General features: G+C 48.3%; 1 pseudogene across 1 annotated transcript in view; it reads right to left on the bottom strand.

The window, feature by feature from the left end:
- The window catches only part of LOC146076007 (uncharacterized), a 32,879-nt pseudogene extending 16,612 nt beyond the window's left edge, over positions 1 to 16,267 (bottom strand). Inside the window, exons 1-2 of the transcript XR_014473677.1 lie at positions 16,125 to 16,267; positions 4,788 to 4,904 (exon numbers count right to left, since the gene is read on the bottom strand). The product of XR_014473677.1 is annotated as an uncharacterized LOC146076007 (transcript). The remainder of the gene's footprint in view (positions 1 to 4,787; positions 4,905 to 16,124) is intronic.
- Between the last annotated feature and the right edge of the window lie 7,557 nt (positions 16,268 to 23,824).

Consider the following 23,824-nt stretch of genomic DNA (forward strand, 5'->3'; position numbering starts at 1 on the left):
TGACCCATTGACGTAATCACAAGGCCCTCCATGCCAGTGCTCAGTATGCACTTGTTTGGCAGAGTATGTGAGTGCTTGTATCAGTCTGAGTGTGGAAGATAGAAAGAAAAAGACCCTTTTTGTTGGTGCACTCTTGCCAGACAATATGATTGTTATAATAGCGTTCAGTCAATTAGAGGGTTGTACAAGTTCTAGGAATCTAAGTGGTAATTTAGTGTTTATTGGGGTGTAGTAGGGGGAATTCCCCTATGGATTTTTTTTTTCATAAAACTTCGCTTTTATTAATTCTTTATAAGATAAGTCTATACATCACACACACACATACATAAGGACACACAAAACATATAATATTTACACTTCTTAGAAGAACACCTTTCAGGTTATGAATTTATGTCCCCTTGCTTGGGTAGGATAAATTGTATAATCTTATTCGTCAGAATAGAGTTCAGTAGAAAAATCTACTGCAAATATTTGTGACACTTAGAGCAACAAAAAATATTGGTTAAATATTTGCCCCTCCACTCCTCTCCTGCACCTCACTCTCCAATCACACACACACACAGTTTAGTTTCACTTCAGGACTGTCTGACCTGGCTACACGACCTGCTCTATCACTTTCAGTTCAGGACTGCCTGGCTTGGCTACACAACCTGCTCTATCACTTTCAGTTCAGGACTGCCTGGCTTGGCTACACGACCTGCTCTATCACTTTCAGTTCAGGACTGCCTGGCTTGGATACACAATCTGCTCTATCACTTTCAGTTCAGGACTGCCTGGCTTGGCTACAGAACCTGCTCTGTTACTTTCAGTTCAGGACTGCCTGGCATGGCTACACAATCTGCTCTATCACTTTCAGTTCAGGACTGCCTGGCTTGGCTACCTGACCTGCTCAGTCACTTTCAGTTCAGGACTGCCTGACTTGGCTACACGATCTGCTCTGTCACTTTCAGTTCAGGACTGCCTGGCTTGGCTACCTGACCTGCTCAATCACTTTCAGTTCAGGACTGCCTGCCTTGGCTAGACGACCTGCTCTATCACTTTCAGTTCAGGACTGCCTGACTTGGCTACACAACCTGCTCTGTCACTTTCAGTTCAAGACTACCTGGCTTGGCTAGACGATCTGCTCTGTCACTTTCAGTTCAGGACTGCCTGACTTGGCTAGACGACCTGCTCTATCACTTTCAGTTCAGGACTGCCTGACTTGGCTACACAACCTGCTCTGTCACTTTCAGTTCACAACTGCCTGGCTTGGCTACAGAACCTGCTCTGTTACTTTCAGTTCAGGACTGCGTGGCTTGGCTACACGACCTGCTCTATCACGTTTAGTTCAGGACTGCCTGGCTTGGCTTCACAACCTGCTCTGTTACTTTCAGTTCAGGACTGCCTGGCTTGGCTACATGACCTGCTATGTCACTTTCAGTTCAGGACTGCCTGGCTTGGCTACACAATTTGCTCTATCAGTTCAGGACTGCCTGGCTTGGCTACCTGACCTGCTCAATCACTTTCAGTTCAGGACTGCCTGGCTTGGCTACACGACCTGCTCTGTCACTTTCAGTTCAGGACTGCCTGGCTTGGCTACACAACCTGCTCTGTCACTTTCAGTTCAGGACTGCCTGTCTTGGCTACACGACCTGCTCTTTCACTTTCAGTTCAGGACTGCCTGGCTTGGCTACACAACCTGCTCTGTCACTTTCAGTTCAGGACTGCCTGGCTTGGTTAGACAACCTGCTCTGTCACTTTCAGTTCAGGAGTGCCTGGCTTGGCTACACGACCTGCTCTGTCACTTTCAGTTCAGGTGTGCCTGGCTTGGCTATATGACCTGCTGTCACTTTCAGTTCAGGACTGCCTGGCTTGGCTACACAACCTGCTCTGTCACTTTCAGTTCAGGACTGCCTGGCTTGGCTACATGACCTGCTGTCACTTTCAGTTCAGGACTGCCTGGCTTGGCTACCTGACCTGCTCTGTCACTTTCAGTTCAGGACTGCCTGGCTTGGATACACAACCTGCTCTATCACTTTCAGTTCAGGACTGCCTGGCTTGGCTACACGGCCTGCTCTGTCACTTTCAGTTCAGGACTGCCTGGCTTGGCTACACAATCTGCTTTGTCACTTTCAGTTCAGGACTGCCTGTCTTGGCTACACGACCTGCTCTGTCACTTTCAGTTCAGGACTGCCTGGCTTGGCTACACGACCTGCTCTGTCACTTTCAGTTCAGGACTGCCTGGCTTGGCTACACGACCTGCTCTATCACTTTCCCTTCAGGACTGCCTGGCTTGGCTACACAACCTGCTCTGTCACTTTCAGTTCACAACTGCCTGGCTTGGCTACAGAACCTGCTCTGTCACTTTCAGTTCAGGACTGCCTGTCTTGGCTACACGACCTGCTCTGTCACTTTCAGTTCAGGACTGCCTGGCTTGGCTACACAACCTGCTCTATCACTTTCAGTTCAAGACTGCCTGTCTTGGCTACATGACCTGCTATATCACGTTTAGTTCAGGACTGCCTGGCTTGGCTACACAACCTGCTCTATCACTTTCAGTTCAGGACTGCCTGTCTTGGCTACACGACCTGCTCTATCACGTTTAGTTCAGGACTGCCTGGCTTGGCTACACAACCTGCTCTGTTACTTTCAGTTCAGGACTGCCTGGCTTGGCTACACGACCTGCTATGTCACTTTCAGTTCAGGACTGCCTGGCTTGGCTACACGACCTGCTCTGTCACTTTTAGTTCAGGACTGCCTGGCTTGGCTACACGACCTGCTCTGTCACTTTCAGTTCAGGACTGCCTGGCTTGGCTACACAACCTGCTCTGTCACTTTCAGTTCAGGACTGCCTGGCTTGGCTACACGACCTGCTCTATCACTTTCCCTTCAGGACTGCCTGGCTTGGCTACACGACCTGCTCTGTCACTTTCAGTTCAGGACTGCCTGGCTTGGCTACACAACCTGCTCTGTCACTTTCAGTTCAGGTGTGCCTGGCTTGGCTACACGACCTGCTCATTCACTTTCAGTTCAGGACTGCTTGGCTTGGCTACACGGCCTGCTCTGTCACTTTCAGTTCAGGACTGCCTGGCTTGGCTACACAACCTGCTCTGTCACTTTCAGTTCAGGACTGCCTGGCTTGGCTACACGACCTGCTGTCACTTTCAGTTCAGGACTGCCTGGCTTGGCTACACGACCTGCTCTGTCACTTTCAGTTCAGGACTGCCTGGCTTGGCTACACGGCCTGCTCTGTCACTTTCAGTTCAGGACTGCCTGGCATGGCTACAAGACCTGCTCTGTCACTTTCAGTTCAGGACTGCCTGTCTTGGCTACACGACCTGCTCTGTCACTTTCAGTTCAGGACTGCCTGGCTTGGCTACACGACCTGCTCTGTCACTTTCAGTTCAGGACTGCCTGGCTTGGCTACACGGCCTGCTCTGTCACTTTCAGTTCAGGACTGCCTGGCTTGGCTACACAACCTGCTCTGTCACTTTCAGTTCAGGACTGCCTGTCTTGGCTACACGACCTGCTCTGTCACTTTCAGTTCAGGACTGCCTGGCTTGGCTACACGACCTGCTCTGTCACTTTCAGTTCAGGACTGCCTGGCTTGGCTACACGACCTGCTCATTCACTTTCAGTTCAGGACTGCCTGGCTTGGCTACACAACCTGCTCTGTCACTTTCAGTTCAGGACTGCCTGACTTGGCTACACGACCTGCTCTGTCACTTTCAGTTCAGGACTGCCTGGCTTGGCTACCTGACCTGCTCAGTCACTTTCAGTTCAGGACTGCCTGGCTTGGCTACACAACCTGCTCTATCACTTTCAGTTCAGGACTGCCTGGCTTGGCTACCTGACCTGCTCAGTCACTTTCAGTTCAGGACTGCCTGGCTTGGCTACACAACCTGCTCTATCACTTTCAGTTCAGGACTGCCTGGCTTGGCTACACGGCCTGCTCTGTCACTTTCAGTTCAAGACTGCCTGGCTTGGCTACACAACCTGCTCTGTCACTTTCAGTTCAGGACTGCCTGTCTTGGCTACACGACCTGCTCTGTCACTTTCAGTTCAGGACTGCCTGGCTTGGCTACACGACCTGCTCTGTCACTTTCAGTTCAGGACTGCCTGGCTTGGCTACGCAACCTGCTCTGTCACTTTCAGTTCAGGACTGCCTGACTTGGTTACACGGCCTGCTCTGTCACTTTCAGTTCAGGACTGCCTGGCTTGGTTACACGGCCTGCTCTGTCACTTTCAGTTCAGGACTGCCTGGCTTGGCTACACAACCTGCTCTGTCACTTTCAGTTCAGGACTGCCTGGCTTGGCTACACAACCTGCTCTATCACTTTCAGTTCAGGACTGCCTGGCTTGGCTACACAACCTGCTCTATCACTTTCAGTTCAGGACTGCCTGGCTTGGCTACACGGCCTGCTCTGTCACTTTCAGTTCAAGACTGCCTGGCTTGGCTACGCAACCTGCTCTGTCACTTTCAGTTCAGGACTGCCTGGCTTGGTTACACGGCCTGCTCTGTCACTTTCAGTTCAGGACTGCCTGGCTTGGTTACACGACCTGCTCTGTCACTTTCAGTTCAGGACTGCCTGGCTTGGCTACACAACCTGCTCTATCACTTTCAGTTCAGGACTGCCTGGCTTGGCTACACAACCTGCTCTGTCACTTTCAGTTCAGGACTGCCTGGCTTGGCTACACAACCTGCTCTGTCACTTTCAGTTCAGGACTGCCTGGCTTGGCTACACAACCTGCTCTGTCACTTTCAGTTCAGGACTGCCTGGCTTGGCATAAAAAGCTGCTCTGCTCACCTTACTCTCCCGTATCGCAGTGTCCCACATACACCGGAGGGGAGAGGAGGATCCGGTTATGTTTCTGCCTCCAGTTACAGAGATCATACAGCAGTCACGGCAATACGGATTCTGCACCTGAGTATAAGGAGACAATGGTTATAGGAATAACTCACATATACTGGTGTAAATTGGCGGCACTCACAGACTGGTCTCAGTAAGTCACATAGTCCGTCACCTCATATAATGTTTCACTTTATTCCAACCGTCGTCAGACACAACGGTATAAATGTTACCTTCCGGTGTAGGTTCAAAGAGCGTGAATCTGCCCTGAATTTCCATTCTTCTCTTAATTAACAGAGTGTATCCATCACCATGGTAACTGTAAATAATAAATACTGATCTAAGAGCACATCGTTTAGCTTATATTATACGGGTAGAGATACAAAGCTCGGAGAAGTTTTACAGTGATTTGGGCCAATTTCATCCATCTCCGATGGATCGGGCTGAGAAATTGGCCCAAACTAGATGTGTACAGATGGGGCCACTCTCATTAGAGTTGCTCCCATCGTGCTGTCCGACAGAACGGGGTGCCCACACATCCTAACCCACCAGCTACTGAGATATGGTGAGCTGGTGGCACGGTGGAGAATGGCCCCATCTGTATGACATGCCATCGGATCCGATGCGATGCCCTGTGCATATCAGGCCTGAGTCGAAGGTCGGACCTGCATGCGGGGAACAGGGGTCACATGTGATACATCACTTGTGAAAGGGCTGCATACAATGTATCATATGTGTTCCTGCCACATAGGAAGCTCCCGGCTTTTCCTTACCCTCTTATCCTTTGAACTATGCTCTAGATATACTGATATACTGTAATATTTCTCAGCAACATTGAAATTGGCATTTTGAGTGTATTAATTTGACAATTAGAGGTCCTGAATAAACAGAACAGTACCTCCACATATAAATTACTTTGAATTCCTTCATATGTGATAAAAAAAGCTACTTTGCAGAAACAATTGTTTCAATTTGCCTTTATATTGGATACTGCTTAGATAGTTTAAAACAAACTGCTTAAAACTCCTGTTTGATACATTCCAAGTGGCTCTATACATAGATCTCGCATTTTGGGTGTATTCATTTGATAAATAGAGATTCTGAATAAACAGAAACAAGTACCTCTGCATATCAATTGTTTTAAATTGCTTCATGTGTGCTGAGAAAGCTACTTTTTATAAACGATTGTATCAAATTGCCTTCATGTGTAATACTGTTTAGATAGTTTAAACAAACTGCTTAAAAATCCGATCTGACGCATTCTAAGCGGCTCTATACATAGATCTCTATACTACAACGGTTCTCTCATTCTGACAGCTAGAAACGCTGCCAGAGAATCAGAAAATAGTGATTACAGCCAGTTCAGGACAGCAGAAACCGCTACCTGTCTCTATGGGCCTTATTCTGGTCGGTGCGGACGGAGCCGAATATGCGCCCAGGACCGTGCGTCCTAAACCCCGCCTTTCGTACGGATCGCTCACTCCGTCCGAATGCGGTAAGCTGCTGACCGCACGGTGCACGAGTGGATTTCTCATGAATACACCTCCTTCATCTCTGGGAACCTCCCCCATCATTCGATGGTCGCAGACCATCGAATGCAGGACCGAGTGGTCAGGCAGCTCCCGCAACCTCAGACCACACGGGCATTTTTCCATGCAAAAGCAGGGATCTGGGCGGCCAGCTGACATCCGGCAATGTCATATGTCCGCCCTCCACACGTGCGTCACGGCCGCATTACCATAGGTACGCCCAGCGTTTGCATGGGAACGCCCATGAAACGCGGGGTGTACACATATGGTAATGAGCCCAAACAGCCCTTCACGCCCCTCTCCTCCCCCTGTTCGTAGTGTACACATTTCATGCGGAATTTGGACGTGCGTCGCGGTCGCACATGCGCAGACACAAAACATCGGAGGACCGACCGCACGCGGACATTACCGCACCAACTAGAATAAGGGCCTATAATTTATATATCTGCTTATATAGCAGATGTCAGACAGCCGAACAGATACTGTCTAATTTCCCAGACTCTCTCTATCTATAGGGGACATATACAGTGATATAAATCCCTACCCTACATTTATCAGACAGCCGAGCGGACACTCTGCACTGCAATAAATGCAACAGAGATGCTCTGAGCAGTCATATGTGACAAGCAGAAGCTAATACTATCAGTGCCTTGGACATGGTGGAATCTCTCATCCAGTACTTGATGACTAGCATATGATACTGGAAAGCAGAAATACTAATGCTATTCATTTTCCACAACTTTCCACCTCCCTGCAACAACAGCTCTCTCTAATGTTTGTGCTGTAAATAATAATAATAATAATAATAATAATAATAATAATAATAATAATGTGTTATTTGCAGTATACAGCATTTTCTCCCAATAGGAATCAAAGGGGGAAATTTACGAAGATGTTTATTCTACTTCACATGTGATCTTGCTACGGGCAACCAATCAGATCCTGTCTACTATCTTCTAGAGGGTGCAAAATAAATAAGAAGTGGATTCTGATTGGTTGCCCCTAGCAACATCACATGTGAAGTAGAATACACATCTTAGTAAATTTCCCCCATTCAGTCTTTCTGCCCTCTAGCTTTGCATCTCTACCTGTATAGTATAAGCCAATCAATATGCTCTTAGTGTTGCTTAGTTACAGTCACCATGGTGATGGATACGCTCACCGGACACTGCTGTCTCTGCACACAGATGGGTCTAACCATTAAGAGAACAGTGGAAATCCGGAGTGGATTCACGCTCTGTGGGGGAAGGTCACTAAGATGGGAGTTTCTATTTCACATGAGATGTATTACTGGACTGCAGCCATTGTGAACCCTTTTAAGTTGGTCATACTAAGATCTAAACTTCATTTCATTTAGTTGTATCACCAAAAGTTCCTCTGGGGAGTTTGTTCGTAAAACCCGTAAAAATTGTGAAATCAGTAAATTTTACTTTAGTTGTACCAGATGCTGGCTGGTGGCTTGTAGCAAAGTGTCCCTATCAGTTGTTCACAATGGCTGCAGGCCAATAAACCTGGATGTGTGTGATAAAAAGGATGCACTACTTGTAGTGCAATGCTGATTGGAGGGACATTGGCACATCCACTAACTGGAAAGCGGATAAAGATCCGATATCGATTAACACGTACTTTGGCATTTGTTATATACATGCTGAGATGTCCCTGTGGGTCATATTATGTTGGGATGACTACAAGACCATTCCGAGATCGCATGGCCAACCACAGGTATACTATCAGACTGGCTTTAGAGACTGGTAAAATGGATAAAACCAGTGGCAAAACATTGTCTGGAATATGGACACCAAGAGGCCTGCATTAAATCAATGTTGAGTGACCATGTATCCAAACCAATTCATGGTGGTGACCAAACGAGAACTTTACGGCAACGCAAAGTGAAATCAATCTACACACTGGACACTGTAGCCCCGCAAGGCCTAAATGAAAATAGTCCATTAAATTGCTTCTGGTGATGGAGATGGACCTGGAACACATCCAGTTTCTATTTTCTATTTTTTGAATATGTTTGTTGGTACTAATGGTGTGGGGGACCAAATAGCACTAGACTAATAACATCCCTGTAAGAAAGTATATCTATATATACAAATAAAGATCCAAATCAACCGTCACTCTCTAGTAGCTCAAATGACAATAGGCCCCAATGCCCGAAGAAAAATTATGCAAATGTCCAAAAGAACAGCACTCAGGAGGCAGTTATTAAACAAAACAACAAGTCTGTAATAAAGAACGAGCCTTCGGGGTGTGACCCCCTTCATCAGGTACAGACCTGATGAAGGGGGTCACACCCCGAAAGCTTGTTCTTTAATACAGACTTGTTTTTTTGTTTAATTACTGCCTCCTGAGTGCTGTTCTTTTGGACATTTATATATACAAATATATATATTTTTTTGCATCTGGTGGGGCCAAGGATGGCCACACACATGCGAGCTCCCATCCACCGGAGCTTTCCTCCCCGGCCACCGGAGATGGGGAGCCTTGCAGAAGGGAGAGGACGAGCACGAGGGAGGCAGAGTGTTAGGTTTCGGGTGTGACCCCACAGCCGGGACTGCTGTTTAGGACAGCCACGGCAAAAACCCTACACTACCTCTGTTGTACCCCCCAGGCTGGGTGACCGACTCCTGCAGATATTCTAGGCTTCGCCTGTAGCCGCCACGTTTGAATGGGCGAGTTACGCCCGCCCAAGCTCCGGTGCAGCCAGGAGTTACGGAAGGACAAGGAGCCGGGGACCCCCCTAGGGTACGGCCAAGAGGAAAGCTGGCTAAGGGTCCTAACTAAAATTAACAAACGGCGACTTGCCGAACCCTGGCTAACGCAGCTAAGCGCCAGCGACCTGGTCGCCACAACCCGCGACAACAGTCGCCCAGGGAACAAAAAGAATACAAAGCAAAATACAAAAGCACAATAGAACTAGAGGGACTGAGATTCCCAGGTGGACTGGGAAGCAAGGGGAGGAAAAGGATGGGAGCTGAAATAGATGCCCCAACGAAAAGGACCTGCCAAACCGGCAGACAGAAAGAAGATATACAAGGCAAGGAACAATAATGAAAAAAGGCAAAAGGAAACTACCCCAAGTGGGGCAACTCACGACGCTGGGAGAACCCTGAAGATGGGATGTCCACGAGGATACCACTGGGAACAGCTGGGAAGCAGACCGGACAGGAGCTGGCAGATAGGACCAAACAGGAGCTATCACCGGCGAGGACTGCTGGGCTGGCTCCCTAGATAAAGAAGACAGGAGCCAATGGAACTGGGGCCTGAGCCCCGCCTGCCCTGATAAACACCCTCAGACACCTGTGGTCTGCTTTATTTTAACCTACAGTATTAGAGGCTATCCTGCCTCTCTGCCCGGCAGCGTCTGCCGTTGCTAGGCAACGGCGCTGCCGTGGGCAGGAAGTCCCCCCGGCGTCCTCCGGCGTCCCTGGTTGCTTAGCAACCGGACGTCAGAGCCGGAAGGACAGGCAGCTGAACGAACATGCCGCTCTGTCCTTCCTGGAGCGCTCCTGCGGCGCTTAACACAGAGACAGAGGAAGAGGTGGAAGGGAGGTGGAGAAGGAACAGAGGGCGCCAGAGTGTGGCAGCATCCACGGCCCCACCAGAGGAGTCCACCGCAGCCTCCAGCAGGATCCCCTGGCCCTTATTATTATTATTATTATTATTAATTTGATTTTTATATTTATTTTTATTTTACTTATTTTGTGGGGCATGCACATTAGCAATATTCACAACACAAGCGCTTGATTTTGTTACATAAAAGTATCCAGGATCCCCTGGCCGCTTCACCCGGCTGTGACGCGCAGGCATCAGCTCAGCCCCCCGCAATGAGGAAAGAGGAGGCTGGACCAGAAGGACCCCCCGGCCGTGGCACACATGGTCTTCTGGCCTGCAGGCACCCACCAGTCTGCAGGATCCTGTCTGCCCCCACCGAGGCTTCAGTTCCAGGCAAACCCTTTACCAGGAAGGCGTTTGGGTATCAAAATGACAGAGTATCAACAGTCTTATTATCCCAGTTATTTAGCCAATGAGAGGAAGTGATGTCATCCCCTAGCCCTATTTAACCCTCATCAGAGAATAGAGCAGTCTCATTCAGACAGAGCCTGTGACCAGAGCACACTCACTGAAGGGTAAGCAACCTAAATTGACTATTGCAGATAGTATGTAGAACTTTGCATAACTGATATATGCTTGTAATGAATTGATCTGTAGTTTGTTATGTATTCCTACCAGATGTTACATTTATGGGGATTTAATTATGTCAGATTCCATCCCAATAGTACTGAGAATAAGTCACCCAAATCTAATTCTCCCTGCACAAGTTGCATCTGCCCCCCTGCAGTGCACATGGGGCCTTATTCTGATCGGTGCGGCCCGATCAGAATATGCGGCCGCGACCGTGCAGGCGAATCCCCGCCTTCCATACGGATCACCACCTGCCGTCCGTACGCGGATATGTGGCGATCCGCATGAAATTGGACGGGGATACGCCTCCTCCGTCTTGGGAGCAGCCCCTGCATTCGATGGTCGCCGAACATCGAATGCAGGGCCGCATGCTCCACCAGGTCCTGCAACACAAGACCACACGGACACTTGTCCGTGTGAAATCATGTATGGGGGCAGGCAGCTGACATCCGGCGATGTCAGATGCCCGCCCCGTACCCACGCGTCACGGCCTCATTACCATGCATACGCCCCGCGTTTGCATGGGAACGCCCATGAAACGCGGGGTGTATGCATAGGGTAATGAGGCTAAGTAGCCCCTCACGCCCCTCTACGCCCCCTGTGCGGCGTATAAAGAATCCGTGCGGCGAAATCGCCTGCACATGCGCAGAGTGACCTCTGCACATGCGCAGACGATCAACATCGGCGGTCCGTCCGCATGCGGGAATATCCGCACTGATCAGAATAAGGACCAAGGTTTTGTCCATCTAAGAAGGAATTTGTCAGAAAGAGTGAACCAAAATAACCCTCTTAGTCCCAGTAAGTGGTTTCACACTAAATGGAACATTTGTACATAGGTACTGCCATTAAAGAGAGACCTTATCCACTAACGTAACATCAGACTGCAAATATATTAGCAGCATATCCAGGAGAAAGGTCTTCCGCCACCCAGCCGGTTGGTTTATCCACAGAAAACACACTAATTGGTACTTCTTTCATTTGTCTACTCAACCAATGGAGTGGGGCACTCCTCTCAAATTGTACAGATGGCTTAACAAATAATCTCCATTTGAATGGGAGAAACCTATTTCTGATAAGGAATAAACCTATTTATGATAAGGAATTCTCATTATCCCTTACTAGGTGTTATACTGTTTCAAGGACTCACTTACCACCTAATAGGAATTAATTCCTCTTGGGAAAGACTGCCTTATTAAATCCTTACGATCCGGTATGTAATTAACCACATTATCTTGTACCATAAATGGTATATCTGTTTTGCTGTTCCATGTCGGTTCACCTGTCTCCATTTTCTCCCTTGATGTTTTTATCCCTTTCATGTAAAGAAATCATGACATATGTAGCCAGAAAATGTACTGTACCAGTATGTAGTCCATTTTTGTTTTTTACAATTTTTAAACAAATTTACATTCTAAATGTTATCAATTAATTTTGTAGTTAACCCCTAATGAAGTCCCTTTAAGGGCGAAACGCGTTGGGTTTCTTCTGCTGTTATCAAGCGTTTGAATTGTCTCAATGAAAACCATTAAGATCTGGATGACTTGTTGCCACTGTGTGGATTAAGAGACGTTTTTAATACATTTTTTAATTATTTGGACTCATTCTATATACTAGAGTGAATTCTATTAAGGATGGACTGATGAAATTGTGAAGATCATCATTAGTGGCGCCAACTCACAACTGTGCTCCCATATTCCCCCTCCAACCGGGGATCTTGTGAGATAGGCAGCCCCAACATACAAAAAATGACATCAATTCTCTGGGCGCGACACAAGAGTCTGCTTTCCATATATAGGACTCATGACAAAGGTCCTAGAGGTGGATCGAAATGTTGACCGGACAATTGTCTGCCATGCTGCCTGATTAAAAACACTTATGTAACCTGCAAGACTGGTGAGTGACTATATATATATAATTAGTGGTTTCCTTATAGAGGGCAGTCAGTGTGGTTAGTGCGATCACTAGTACGGGATGCGGATGCGGTCATTTGGTCTACAGAATGATGGTCGACAGTCATTAGGTCGACATAGGTCTAGATCGACATGGGTAAAGGTGAACATGATTCTAGGTCAAAAGGTCATTAGTTCGACAGGTCATTCGTTCGACCGTGTCTAGGACGACATTCAAAAGGTCGACATGGGGTTTGACAGTTTTTTAACTGCCCTGTGCCGACAGGCGGTATTTCATACCCTACCATCCACTAGGGCACAGGTCTTCAACCTGTAGCCCTCCAGATGTTGTGGAACTACATTTCCCAGCATGCCCTGACAGTTTTGGCATGCTCTTATAGGAAAAAATGTGGCAATGCATGCTGGGACATGTAGTTTCACAACATCTGGAGGGCCACAGGTTGAAGACCCATGCTTAGGGCGTGGTGGGAGAATAAAATAGTGAGCCGAGTGTAGCGAGGGGATGTGGTGCACTTTAAACTGTGTCCATGTCGAATGTGTTGACATTCGGGTAAAAAAAACAGTGAAAAAACCCCATGTCAACCTTTTGAATGTTGCTCGAATCCCAGGAAGGGGGGTCCGCAAATTGCGGGAGGGGGGGTCGCGGGGGTCCGCAAATCGCAGAGGGGGGGGGGGTGCCGTGAATCGCGGGACGGGGGGTTGTGGGGGTCCGCAAATCGCGGGAGGGGGGCGGCACGGGGGGGACGTGAATCATGGGAAGGGGGGTCCGCAAATTGCGGGAAGGGGGGGCGCGAATTGCAGGAGGGGGTTGAGGGGGTCCGCGAATTGCGGGAGGGGGGGGCGCAGGGGGAGTGTCATGAATCACAGGGGCGTGAATCATGGGAGGGGGTAGTGGTGGTCTGCAAATTGCGGGAGGGGGGTTGTGGTGGTCCGTGAATTGCGGGAGTGGGGCCGCAAATCGCGAGAGTGTGGTCGACATGAATCGCGGGAAAGGGGGGGCGCGGGGGTCCTTGAAACGCAGGAGGGTGGCTGCGAATCGCGGTAGGGGGGTCATGGGGGTCCGCGAATTGTGGGAGGGGGGTCACAGGGGGTGCTGTGAATCGCAGGGGGCGTGAATCGCGGGAAGGGGGGGGTCACAGGGGTCAGCAAATCGCGAGGGGGGGTCGCGGGGGTGCGGGCAGACCTGCCGCTCACCTGGTGGCTGTGGAGTAATGGTGGATGGTGGCCGTGTACTGTAGCCCTGGCTGGGTGGGGGAAGGTGATGTGAAGGGGGTGGTGGTGTGTATAACACTGGTCTTTTCCCTGGGGGGCGGGTTTGTGTATAACGCTTGGTGGGAACTTTGTGTGTATAACGCTGTCAATCACTCTTCTAATACCACCCAGCATTATACACAGTGGGGATGAGTGACAGATAAATATAATGAATGGCTAAATATTTAAGCAGTACTATTTTTCTGGAAAAATAGGTCCAGGAACTCCAGGTCTGGAGGTGGATCAATTAAATAAAAAATAATATATATATAATAAAGAGAGGGAGAGTGAGATAGATGTATATATTGTATTTAGAAACAAAGGCAATCACAGGTGACTTTAAAATCAAACTTATGGAAAATCTTATGGAAAGTACATTTTTAGTTCCTGATGATGTCATATTTAATTAGAGGTTCAGGAACTGAGTTCCTGCTGGTTCCTGCTGAAAAATAGCACTGTATATGAGATATTCGGCATGGTCAGAATAATCACATACCTTGCTGGGTATTACAGACCCCTCAGGACCACAGTAATCTGTGTAAAGGTGCACACACTAGAACATTTTTTGGCCGATTAGCCGATTTCTGATAAATCAGCCGATATATCATCCGATGTTTACTGATAATCGGTCGAACATTGGCCAGACAAAAGATTTGAAGGCTAATTTATGCGCACATCTTATGATTGCAGATCTTACTAGAGTGCGGGCACCTTTAGTACAGGAGGAGTGCTGCTTCTGTCCCCAATCCTCCCCCTCCCTGCTGCACCTCTGATAAGTCTGTGTTCTCAGCCCGAGTACAGGGTGAGATTAGTGCAGCGTCCCCGTCCTCCCCTCCCTGCTGCTGCTGCACCTCTGATAAGTCTGTGTTCTCAGCCCGAGTACAGGGTGAGATTAGTGCAGCAGTCCCCGTCCTCCCCCTCCCTGCTGCTGCTGCACCTCTGATAAGTCTGTGTTCTCAGCCCGAGTACAGGGTGAGATTAGTGCAGCAGTCCCCGTCCTCCCCCTCCCTGCTGCTGCTGCACCTCTGATAAGTCTGTGTTCTCAGCCCGAGTACAGGGTGAGATTAGTGCAGCAGTCCCCGTCCTCCCCCTCCCTCTGCTGCACCTCTGATAAGTCTGTGTTCTCAGCCCGAGTACAGGGTGAGATTAGGGCAGCAGTCCCCGTCCTCCCCCTCCCTGCTGCTGCACCTCTGATAAGTCTGTGTTCTGAGCCCAAATACAGGGTGAGATTAGTGCAGCAGTCCCCGTCCTCCCCCTCCCTGCTGCTGCTGCACCTCTGATAAGTTTGTGTTCTCAGCCAGAGTACAGGGTGAGATTAGTGCAGCAGTCCCCGTCCTCCCCCTCCCTGCTGCTGCTGCACCTCTGATAAGTTTGTGTTCTCAGCCAGAGTACAGGGTGAGATTAGTGCAGCAGTCCCCCGTCCTCCACCTCCCTGCTGCTGCACCTCTGATAAGTCTGTGTTCTCAGCCTGAGTACAGGGTGAGATTAGTGCAGCGTCCCCGTCCTCCCCTCCCTGCTGCTGCTGCACCTCTGATAAGTCTGTGTTCTCAGCCCGAGTACAGGGTGAGATTAGTGCAGCAGTCCCCGTCCTCCCCCTCCCTGCTGCTGCTGCACCTCTGATAAGTCTGTGTTCTCAGCCCGAGTACAGGGTGAGATTAGTGCAGCAGTCCCCGTCCTCCCCCTCCCTGCTGCACCTCTGATAAGTCTGTGTTCTCAGCCCGAGTACAGGGTGAGATTAGTGCAGCAGTCCCCGTCCTCCCCCTCCCTGCTGCACCTCTGATAAGTCTGTGTTCTCAGCCCCAGTACAGGGTGAGATTAGTGCAGCAGTCCCCGTCCTCCCCTCCCTGCTGCACCTCTGATAAGTCTGTGTCCTCAGCCCGAGTACAGGGTGAGATTAGTGCAGCAGTCCCCGTCCTCCCTCCCTGCTGCTGCTGCTGCACCTCTGATAAGTCTGTGTTCTCAGCCCGAGTACAGGGTGAGATTAGTGCAGCAGTCCCCGTCCTCCCCTCCCTGCTGCACCTCTGATAAGTCTGTGTTCTCAGCCCGAGTACAGGGTAAGATTAGTGCAGCAGTCCCCTGTCCTCCCCCTCCCTGCTGCTGCTGCTGCACCTCTGATAAGTCTGTGTTCGCAGCCCGAGTACAGGGTGAGATTAGTGCAGCAGTCCCCCGTCCTCCCCCTCCCTGCTGCTGCTGCACCTCTGATAAGTCTGTGTTCTCAGCCCAGTACAGGGTGAGATTAGTGCAGCAGTCCCCGTCCTCCCCCTCCCTGCTGCTGAGGAATGTACAGCAGCACATAGAGCACGGCCAGAGCAGTCCCGGCTTCCGTGTGAGCTAAGTAACTATAAGGAAGCCCAGGGAATGTGGAGGCTGAGTGGCTGCTGATGTACAGGCTGCTGCAGCACACATACACATACCTGCTTCTATCCGTCACCTGGATCCTTGCAGATAACAGGCAGCACACCATACAGCAGCTACAGGAAGCCGTGATCACTACCCTGCTGCTTGCAGACCCGCCCACCTGATCCCTGCACAGCAAATCATGAGCCAGCTTTTTTCTGCAGTGTCCAATCCACGACTGGCCCTGAGAACAAGGCAACAACCTCACAAACAAGCTACCCACAACTAGCAGGAAAACAAGCTAATTGGGAAAAACAAGCAGAATTATAAGCGGAATTGGCCACACTGGTGCACTCTTATGCAGGTCCCAGCTATCATTGCACTTCCTGTTTGTGTCAGTCCCCACCCCCTTTTTATTCTAGAGAGGTGTATATATGGTGATGCTACAGTGGCCATTTTAACTAAGGGCAAATCCAAGATGGCTATATTTGGATTCAGTATTGAATCCCGGCGGTCGGGATCCCGGGGTTCAGAATCCCGACGCCGGAATCCCGACAGCCGAAATGCCGACAAGGGTGGACGTGGATCGCCCCCCCTTGCGGGCTCGCTGCGCTCGCCACGCAGCGGGCCCGGTGCCTCGCTGCGCTCGGCACACTAATTTATTGTCCCTCCAGGGGTGTCGTGGACACCCCAGGAGGGAGAAAGTATCGGCATTTCGGCGGTCAGGATTCCGGCGTCGGGATTCTGAACGCCGGGATCCCGACCGCCGGGATCGTAACTGCATCCCCTATATTTACAGTTCTTATATAGCACAGCATATTACGTTGCGCTTTACAATTGCAAACTACAGTGATTAAACAAACTGGGTAGATACATGGAGGTAGGAGGGCCCTGCTTGCAATCTTACAAGCTATAGGGATGATAGGAGGGATACATAAGGATAGAATTCCATAGCATGGCAGTCCCACCAGATTACTGGACAGTCCTGATGGGATGCAATTAGATATACTGTAAATCAATGTTCCCTCTAAGTTGACCAAGGCTGTGTGCGGCTAAAGATTTTGGCTGCGCAACTTTGGAAGGAAATTTAAATTTTTGTGCGTCACTTATATATAATTGGAAAATGACATTCAGCATTTGTGTTAACTTTACTTCAAAATGATATTAAACATTTAAACATTCAAAACACAGCACACAATGTAGCTAATGGGTGAAACACACATTAACCCCTTCCCGACATTTGACGTATATATACGTCATGGCCGGGATGTACTTCCCGACACATGACGTATATATACGTCATGACTTTAAACTGTCCCCGCGTCTATAGACGCGGTGACAGTTTAAACATGTCTGCTGTCCCTGACAGCAGACATGTCCCTGCATGCCCAGGGGGGGTGGCGATGCCTCCCCCCCATCGGCGATCGCTGTGATTGGCTGTTCAATGTGAACAGCCAGTCGCAGCGTTTTCCTGTGTTACCGGCGAATCAGACGCTCGGTAACACAGGTGTCAATCACCGCCGGGTGTGAGGGGGCATGAGGGGGTCACCGGTGATGACCACACCTCACCCCACCTCACCCCACCTGCCCCCAAGGCTGTGATTGGTCCGTCGGACGGACGGACCAATCACAGCCAAGGCGCGTCATTTAAACTAACGGTGACTGCGCTGCAGACGCCATTCCGGTCTGGAATTGCGTGCAGAGCGGTCACCGGCCACTCTGTCGTGATATACATACCTGAACCTTGCCTGATACTTACCTGATCACCGCTGATCACCGCTGGTAGCATGCTGCCAGCAGCTGGATACTTCCTGGATCTTGTGACTTCCTGTGTCCTGCTGCTACAGTGTCATAGAGTCACAGATCGTGAGAGATAGTGACAGAGAGTGACAGAGAGTGATAGAGAGTGATAGAGAGTGATAGAGAGTGCTATATTTTGTGTCTGCTGCACCCCTTTTGTGCTGATCAGTATATCTGTGCTGATCAGCAACTTTTTGGGGTTTTTTTTGGTACTTATGTAGTATCTGGGCTGCCGATTTCTAAATCGGGTACATCGCATCGCATCGCATCGCATGCGACCATCGGATGCGATGCGATGCGATGACCCGATTTTTCCATAGGAATCAATGTTAAAATGGACTGAGTCCATTTTAACATGGAATTCAATGGGAAAAAGGGGTCCTTTTCATACCCCTACTATCCAAGTGGGCATGGAGTTGGATATAAACCTGTGGCGAGCGTAGCGAGCCACCGAGCCCGAAGCGTGGCGAGCGTAGCGAGCCCCGCGAGGGGACACAGAATACCGTCCCCTCGCGGGGCTCGGTGGCTCGCTACGCTCGCCACAGGTTTATATCCAACTCCATGCCCACTTGGATAGTAGGGGTATGAAAAGGACCCCTTTTTCCCATTGAATTCCATGTTAAAATGGACTCAGTCCATTTTAACATTGATTCCTATGGAAAAATCGTGTCGTCGCATGCGATGCGATGCGATGCGATATCGCATCGCATCTGATTGTATGCCTTAACTTAAGGCATACAATCAAAAAATCGGCAGCCCAGATACTACATAAGTACCTTTTTTTTTTTATATATTTATACCTGTCAGTTGCACCAAAGGTTGTGCTGCCTGTGCAACTGACTGCTGCCCCCCCTTTTGTGCTGATCAGTTTAAATTAATTAACTGATCAGCAACTTTTTGGGGGTCCAGGGTTTTTTTTTTATATATACTCTGTCAGGTTGCACCCACAGTTGTCTGCCTGCTGCCCCTCACTGCTAATCAGTGTCGCATCACTGCATCACTGATCTGCAGGTTTTTTTTGGGGGGGGGGGGGATTGCAGTGGGGTTTTGTTTTTACACCCACGTTGCTTTTGTGGGTGCTTTTGTGGGTGTCCTGTGGCCGCTGATCAGTGACGTACATCACTGAACAGCATTTTTGGCACAGGGTTGATATCATTTTTTTTCTGCAGTTTTTTTAAATTGTTTTTTTTTTTGAAGAGTGCTGTGGTTTTTTTATTTTTTTTAATTGTTTTTACACCCACGTTGCTTTTGTGGGTGTCCTGTTGCCTTTGAGCGCTGTTCAGTGACGGATGTTACTGACCAACATCTGTGCTCAATTTTTGGCGCAGGACCTTTTTTTTTTTTTTTTAACCCCTTCAATTTTTTTTTTTTTTATTGGGATCAAATTCCTGTATAAAGTATTTTTTTTTCTGCACTACATACACACTACACACTACATACCCCCGTGTTGAAATAAAGTTTGTACCCCCCCTACACTATACACGTGTTGAAACATTACACTTACAGAAACACAAAAATAAAAATGGCATCCCAAATGTCATCCCAAATGTCATCCCAGTCATCCAGAAGAATGTATTCAGCGGAGGAGGCATATGCCATGCTTGCCTCTGACTCTGACACAGCCAGTGATGCAAGCGGGGAATTTGAAGGATTCGCCTTAAGCTCCTCTTCCTCCTCTGGTGATGAGGGACCCCCTCAAAGACGCCCCCGTAGAGCAGCTGAGACCCCCCCCCCAATAATTGATCTCGTATGGACCCCACCACCAGACAATTTTGAGCCCCAGGTTCCTGAGTTTTTGGCCATGCCAGGAATCCAATTTGATTCCACAGGTCTCAGAGAAATTGACTTTTTCAAATTATTTTTCTCTGATGATTTTATAAATTTAATGGTGGACCAAACTAATTTATATGCCCAGCAGTTTATTGCTCAAAACCCCACGTCATCATTTGCTAGGTGGACCCCTGTAGATGCAGTAGAGATGATGACGTTTTGGGGTCTGGTGTTTCATATGGGCATAGTAAAAAAGCCAGAAATTAGGCAATATTGGAGTACAGATGTTCTGTACAGTACTCCATTTTACCGTATGGCCATGCCCCGGACTCGATTTGAGACAATTCTTAAATTTATACATTACACCGATAATGCACAGTGCCCACCCAGAGATGATCCCACCTTTGACCGGCTATTCAAAGTCAGGCCGGTCATTGATCATTTCAGTGCCAAATTTGCAGAGATGTACATCCCTGAAAAATTTATTTGTATCGACGAGTCCCTTATACATTTTAAAGGAAGGGTTAAATTCCGCCAGTACCTTCCCAGTAAGAGGGCAAGGTATGGCATAAAAATGTATAAACTGTGTGAAAGCACCTCAGGGTACACCCACAGGTTTAGGGTATATGAAGGGAAGGATTCAAGAATTGAACCGCCAGAATGCCCCCCCTCCCTCGTAGGTGTTAGTGGAAAAATTGTCTGGGATTTAGTGCACCCCTTCCTGGATAAAGGTTATCACCTCTATGTGGATAACTTTTACACTAGCATCCCCCTGTTTAAGGCCCTTGGTTCAAGAGGTACAGCAGCTTGCGGTACTGTGCGCAAGAACCAAAGAGGCCTCCCAAAAACGCACATTGCCCAAGTACTGAGAAGGGGTGAAAGCAGGGCACAATCCACCGAAAATATGTTGTTGGTCAAATATAAGGACAAGAGGGATGTCCTTATACTGACAACAATTCATGGAGACAGTACCACCTCCATCCCTGTACGAGGTACCAGTGCCCACACCTCAAAACCTAATTGTATCCTAGATTACAATAAGTACATGGGCGGAGTGGATCTTTCAGATCAGGTACTGAAGCCGTACAGTCCCCTGCGGAAAACAAAAATCTGGTACAAGAAGCTGGCCGTGTATATCATCCAGATGGCACTGTATAACGCTTACGTGCTATTCCGTTCTACCAGCCAGAGGGGGACATTTATGCACTTTCAAGAGGAAGTCATAAAGGGCCTAATATTTGGGAACCAGCAGGCAGAGGGCCCCAGTACTTCTAGTACTGGCCCCCGTATTGTACCAGGGCAGCATTTTCCTAACGAAATCCCCTCCACTGCAAGAAAGGGCAGGACACAAAAAAGGTGCAAAGTTTGCTATAAAAAGGGAATAAGAAAGGATACTATTTTCCACTGTGAAACTTGCCCCGACAAACCCGGCCTATGTATAAAGGAGTGTTTTAAAATATACCACACATCTATGGATTATTAGGTTCATCATTTCACCGTGCTTCGGGGGTCTTGCTAATGCCACATAGCACCCACCATTCATTCCACCAGAATCTGAGCTGCAAAATCCAAAAATCACTCCTGCCATGCACCCAACTGGTATTTTTTGGTCACATATGAGGCATTGCCATACTCGGGAGAAATTGGGGCACAGATTTTGGGGTGCTTTGTCTCCTTCATTCCTTGTGAAAATGAAAAATTTTGAGCCAGAACTGCATTTTTGTGTAAAAAATGTAATTTTTCATTTGCACAGCTCAGTTGTATCAAAATTGGTGAAACCCCTGGGGGTTTGAAATGTACACTATACCCCTAGATGAATTCCCTGAGGGGTGTAGTTTGCAAAATGGGGTCACTTGTGGGGGGGTTCCACTGTATTGGTGCTTCGGGGGTCTTGCTAATGCGACATAGCACCCACCAACATTCCACCAGAATCTGTGCTGCAAAATCCAAATATCACTCCTTCCCTTCTGAGTCCTGCCATTTTTTGGTCACACATGAGGCATTGTCGTACTCGGGAGAAATTGGGGCACAGATTTTGGGGTGCTTTGTCTCCTTCATTCCTTGTGAAAATGAAAAATTTGGAGCCAGAACTGCATTTTTGTGTAAAAAATGTAATTTTTCATTTGCACAGCCCAGTTGTATCAAAATTGGTGAAACCCCTGGGGGTTTGAAATGTACACTATACCCCTAGATGAATTCCCTGAGGGGTGTAGTTTGCAAAATGGGGTCACTTGTGGGGGGGTTCCACTGTATTGGTGCTTCGGGGGTCTTGCTAATGCGACATAGCACCCACCAACATTCCACCAGAATCTGTGCTGCAAAATCCAAATATCACTCCTTCCCTTCTGAGTCCTGCCATTTTTTGGTCACACATGAGGCATTGTCGTACTCGGGAGAAATTGGGGCACAGATTTTGGGGTGCTTTGTCTCCTTCATTCCTTGTGAAAATGAAAAATTTTGAGCCAGAACTGCAATTTTGTGTAAAAAATGTAATTTTTCATTTGCACAGCCCAGTTGTATCAAAATTGGTGAAACCCCTGGGGGTTTGAAATGTACACTATACCCCTAGATGAATTCCCTGAGGGGTGTAGTTTGCAAAATGGGGTCACTTGTGGGGGGTTCCACTGTATTGGTGCTTCGGGGGTCTTGCTAATGCGACATAGCACCCACCAACATTCCACCAGAATCTGAGCTGCAAAATCCAAAAATCACTCCTTCCATTCTGAGTCCTGCCATGCACCCAAATGGTATTTTTTGGTCACATGTGAGGCATTGCCGTACTCGGGAGAAATTGGGGCACAGATTTTGGGGTGCTTTGTCTCCTTCATTCCTTGTGAAAATGAAAAATTTGGAGCCAGAACTGCATTTTTGTGTAAAAAATGTAATTTTTCATTTGCACAGCCCAGTTGTATCAAAATTGGTGAAACCCCTGGGGGTTTGAAATGTACACTATACCCCTAGATGAATTCCCTGAGGGGTGTAGTTTGCAAAATGGGGTCACTTGTGGGGGGGTTCCACTGTATTGGTGCTTCGGGGGTCTTGCTAATGCGACATAGCACCCACCAACATTCCACCAGAATCTGTGCTGCAAAATCCAAATATCACTCCTTCCCTTCTGAGTCCTGCCATTTTTTGGTCACACATGAGGCATTGTCGTACTCGGGAGAAATTGGGGCACAGATTTTGGGGTGCTTTGTCTCCTTCATTCCTTGTGAAAATGAAAAATTTTGAGCCAGAACTGCAATTTTGTGTAAAAAATGTAATTTTTCATTTGCACAGCCCAGTTGTATCAAAATTGGTGAAACCCCTGGGGGTTTGAAATGTACACTATACCCCTAGATGAATTCCCTGAGGGGTGTAGTTTGCAAAATGGGGTCACTTGTGGGGGGTTCCACTGTATTGGTGCTTCGGGGGTCTTGCTAATGCGACATAGCACCCACCAACATTCCACCAGAATCTGAGCTGCAAAATCCAAAAATCACTCCTTCCATTCTGAGTCCTGCCATGCACCCAAATGGTATTTTTTGGTCACATGTGAGGCATTGCCGTACTCGGGAGAAATTGGGGCACAGATTTTGGGGTGCTTTGTCTCCTTCATTCCTTGTGAAAATGAAAAATTTGGAGCCAGAACTGCATTTTTGTGTAAAAAATGTAATTTTTCATTTGCACAGCCCAGTTGTATCAAAATTGGTGAAACCCCTGGGGGTTTGAAATGTACACTATACCCCTAGATGAATTCCCTGAGGGGTGTAGTTTGCAAAATGGGGTCACTTGTGGGGGGGTTCCACTGTATTGGTGCTTCGGGGGTCTTGCTAATGCGACATAGCACCCACCAACATTCCACCAGAATCTGAGCTGCAAAATCCAAAAATCACTCCTTCCCTTCTGAGTCCTGCCATGCACCCAAATGGTATTTTTTGGTCACATGTGAGGCATTGCCGTACTCGGGAGAAATTGGGGCACAGATTTTGCGGTGCTTTGTCTCCTTCATTCCTTGTGAAAATGAAAAATTTGGAGCCAGAACTGCATTTTTGTGTAAAAAATGTAATTTTTCATTTGCACAGCCCAGTTGTATCAAAATTGGTGAAACCCCTGGGGGTTTGAAATGTACACTATACCCCTAGATGAATTCCCTGAGGGGTGTAGTTTGCAAAATGGGGTCACTTGTGGGGGGGTTCCACTGTATTGGTGCTTCGGGGGTCTTGCT

Source organism: Crinia signifera, chromosome 4 (genome assembly GCF_055691185.1).
Source record: "Crinia signifera chromosome 4, ASM5569118v1, whole genome shotgun sequence".
NCBI lineage: Eukaryota > Metazoa > Chordata > Amphibia > Anura > Myobatrachidae > Crinia > Crinia signifera.